Source organism: Montipora capricornis, chromosome 7 (genome assembly GCF_036669925.1).
Source record: "Montipora capricornis isolate CH-2021 chromosome 7, ASM3666992v2, whole genome shotgun sequence".
Classification (NCBI taxonomy): domain Eukaryota; kingdom Metazoa; phylum Cnidaria; class Anthozoa; order Scleractinia; family Acroporidae; genus Montipora; species Montipora capricornis.
In genome coordinates, this window is record NC_090889.1 from 15,106,737 (window position 1) to 15,111,104 (window position 4,368).

A 4,368-nucleotide genomic window follows, 5' to 3' on the forward strand; every position below is an offset into this window, starting at 1 on the left:
GAACTAATTACCATCACAAAAACTTCGCACTTAAACTCGCTTTGAAGAGGAGGCAGACTTAAACTCGGAAATGGCTTCTTGGAACATACCAAATTGACAGAAACCACATATGTATGTGACTGGCAAAGTTTCATCTTTCTAATGCGTAAGTACTCCGAGTTAGACCACCTCCCATCACGTTTTGATTAAGGTAATTCCTTAGTATTACATTGCACATCCCTACTGCGCACGATTTTCGCGTCATTAGCGCGCGCACATGAGCACGTGCGCATACAAAACGTAAGGAGATTTCGTTCAAATTAAACCCGATAGCGAAATAAATGCTCCTTTCCTCTCAAACGAGCACGGTGACCCCCGATTTTTTTTTCAGGTATTTGCTAAGAACAGTCTAATAAAGAACATATTTGAAGAAGAAAAAAAGTTTGATAGTAGAACATGAATTTTTTTTGGAAAAAAATTCCGTACTAGGAGTATTTTAACCAAGGCGAGGGCTTCAAGCTAACCTCGAAACTGTCCCAAAAAGTGCTCTATTTCCACAACCAGGGAATCAAAGACGGCGTAAATGAAGCAATACTGCTTATGTAAATAAAAGAAGCTTCATTTTCAAAATAAACTTTTGTGTCTTTGACGTAACCAAGACGTAATTCTGTATGACGGTGATTCGAATTTTTAACTCGAAAACAGTAAAAATACCCTATTTTAAGAGCTTGCTGACGCGTAAACAAGCACGGTGACCCCATTTTTTAATGTTCATATCATGAATGTTAATTATGCCAAGTTTCCAAAAAAGTTTGATAGTAGAACAATTTTAAGGGAATTACCTTAAATCATTGTTTACCCATGCCTTAATTTATCTGAGCATCTCCATGCATTAACTATGATGCCATTGATTACAATGAAAACAAGTGAACGGCTGGCTAAACAAACAAGCTCAATCTCCGTCAATCAAGCTGACTTGAACACCTGCCAAAAATCATGCTCTGATCAAGACCCGAAATTTTGCGAGCGTATGTCGGGTGACATAAAACGCTTTGTGCCAATTTCAGTTTTCAATTTTCAAGAAGCAGCAGATCATAGTTTTACGAATTTCTTTAACGGGCTCGGAAATTTTTTGGGACTCTTGGCCCCAGTACAAACAAACAACTGCGTCCGGACAAGTTTGAATTTGATCAAGGAGACACGACCAATATCACTTGAGAAATTAATAACCACCGGATCAGTTACGGGTGAATAACCGAGGCCACAAAAAATCTGTCAATGCTCGGTTGATTCAAAGTCATGCAGCATTTGTCAAAAAAGGCTTGTGCCGGTAAGTTGCGTTATATCAGTTGTGCAGCCAGCGCTCTTTTAAATTTTTCAAACTCTTCTCACTTCGTACAGGGCCATTAGATAAGACGGGCCTAGTCAGTTGAATAAACAACACTTGATCATTACTGATCCGTGCAATCTGACAATGCTTCTTCGGTATTGCATAATTCTCGACTCGGAATGTGACGCATCTCTTGCTGCGTGTGCATAATTATAGAAAGTTGAGTTGAAAATGTCGAAGGCTCCTCCTTACGTGGGATTTGGAAAAGGCAAAAAGACTCGTAATTTGCTACGAGTGTGGCAGGTGTTGGCTGCCATTGCAACTCTTGCTGCATTGGGTGTTACGGCAGCTTTTATTTGCTTCGTTGTCATGCACAACTCAAAGCCAAGCATTGAGCAAAATGCACAAGCTTCGACCATGTTGGCTTGTCCTCAACTTCCCACCTTATTTCCCCTGCCTAAACCGACGCCGAAGCGAATCACAGATGTCTTCAAGAAGCTAGAGTCGACACTGAGTTCACTTGTCGAGGAAAGTTCGTCATTACCCGCAATTTCAATGAATGCCTTTTACAAAGATGATATTTTGTGGAGTGCTCATTACGGAAGCAAAATTTACAAACGACCCGAGATGGTGCCAGATGACAACACGGTTTATAGAATCGGAAGTGTGACAAAACTATTTGCCGTGTTGTTGATGTACAAGCTGTACGAGGAAGGAAAGATCTCTTCGATTGACGACCCTTTGAGCAAGTACGCCCCAAATTTTGCTATTAAAATCCTTTCACTGGCGAAAATATCACATTGCGTGAGATCGCAAGTCAGATGTCAGGGCTCCCTCGAGAAGCTCCCTGTATGTACAATTGTTCTAATACTGATTCCAAAGAGCAACTGGAGTTGTTGGCGAATCGTACGCTTGTCTTGCCCCCATGGAATACTCCTTCCTACAGCAATCTTGGTTATGCTTTGCTCGGTCGACTCCTGACTGAAAATTTACTCAACCAGACATTTGAGTACTGGACGACAGAAAACATCTTTAAACCCCTTGGAATGGAAAATACAGGATATGAGATCACACCCTTGGTGGAGAAGAACATGGCTTTCCCTTATCTCCCTGGAGGGAAACGAATGGATTTCATGAATATTGGTTGGATTGCACCGGCTGGTCAAGTGTATTCCACCATTGTCGATCTTGCTAAGTTGGGAATGATGTTTGCTCAACCGGAAAAGCAAAAGCTCTTCAAACCTGCCACTCTTCGTGAAATGATGACACCAAAGAACATTGCTCCCGATGGCGTGACCGTGTGGGGCTCGCCGTTTGAAATGACCTCCAAAGAGCATTTTCTTATTCGTGCCAAAGGGGGTAACATCGACACATACAGTGCATCTTTCATAGTGATTCCTGAATTGGCGTTTGGAGCCAATCTTCTTATCAGCGCCATTAACTATCTGCAAGCACCCAAATCTGGGGTGTCAGTTCTGCTTCTTGCCTCCAAACTAAACGAAACCCTCTTCGACGTTCAGCGCAAGGAATCATTTCCAGTTGATCCTTCTCCATTTATCGGAAAGTTTGAGGTTACCAAGACCAATCCAGTTTTTCCGTCAAAAAAGTCTGTTTTCAATGTAACAATCAAAAGCGTTGAGAACATTTTGCGGCTTGACTATCCCCCGGACACTAAACTGTGGGATGAGATCCGGTACATCGGCGAGAGCTTAGTGTTTCAGGCTAAACATCGTTCCCCCGGAATGACATGTCTTGTGGAACGCGTGGGTCAATTAGCCCCTATGTATTTTGATCCACCTGTCGGAGAAGAAAAGTTGTCTCCAGGTTTCAGGGTGCCGGAGTGGGTGACGGTGGCAAAGCGTGTCAAGTCGTCCGAAGAGAGCTTTCCTGATGAATTTGCCGGTAGCAATACAGACTTAACTTCAATCAACTTTAAGAGTGCTATTTAGCTCTGCAAGCAAATCACTTTCTCCACAGGCAGGCGCTAGAGTATGAAGAGAGAAGGAAAATTGCGGGCGTTGAATACACGAAGCTTGAGTTGAAGAGGGAATGCTACTTTTCTCGAGTACGTGGGCGAGCGCCCTCAGTGTTAATTTCGTTTGTCACCTCTCATGGTAGTTTTGTCTGTATCATAGGCTAGGCGGGTGTGATTAATTAATAATAAAGGCCTAGAATTGAACGACTCTTAGCTGAGCATTCGTGGCATAAAACTAAGCCGTTGATCTCGTAAGTGAAAACGAAGCATAAAAGTAGCTCATACCTACAGACAATAATTTTACGCATGCATAAATGACGTCACCTAAGTTTGAGTAATTATAACCAACTTTTGTTCGAAGATTTCGAAGAATTTGAATTTCTTTAGTTGTAATGTCAGCCTACGGTAAACCTGACTGTTAAGCTTTATAAGAGCACGCAAAAAGCTGTAAGCTTAATTAAAATAAAGTGGTTTTTTGCTTACAAGTTGATTTGCGGTTCGTGCAGTGATCACGTTTTAATTTTGTGCGCTCTCTTCTCCTTACAAGTGGTCAGGAATATGCATTATAAAACAATCATTGGATTCAGGTTTTGCATGATAGCGAGAAGAATTATCAATACCTCAGTTTGTATTATCCGCCTCAGACTTCAGCTTCGGCAGATAACAATTATTAATACAATAACATACAATACATACTTAATTGACCGCTCCCCATAGGAGCTTTTCAGGGCCAATGAAACACAATTAGCGAAACGACGGAATAGGACAACAACAACAACTGACCGGAGACAAACCAGTTGGTTATTTATAAGTGCATCTGGGAAGTTAAACCAGTCACTACAAGGAACAAATTCAACGAGTGGTCAGACCGGGTCCTGAACCAGAGATCACCGGGATCAATGGATAATGGATTAATGGATTTTTTTTACCCTAAAAAGGTCACCTAGAATTTTCGGGAGCCTTTTTCTGGCTGAAATTTTCGAAAAGGTAAGTTTTGATCCCTATAATTTTCGGATCACTAGACTTTCAGCTAGGAAATCCGAAAAGATGAAAAATTTTTAGGAGATAAAAATATGCCTATATC

At 41.5% G+C, this 4,368-nt stretch overlaps 1 pseudogene; it reads left to right on the top strand.

The window, feature by feature from the left end:
- Positions 1-774: 774 nt before the first annotated feature.
- Positions 775-3,769, top strand: LOC138058289 (putative beta-lactamase-like 1; annotated as a pseudogene).
- Positions 3,770-4,368: the final 599 nt, after the last annotated feature.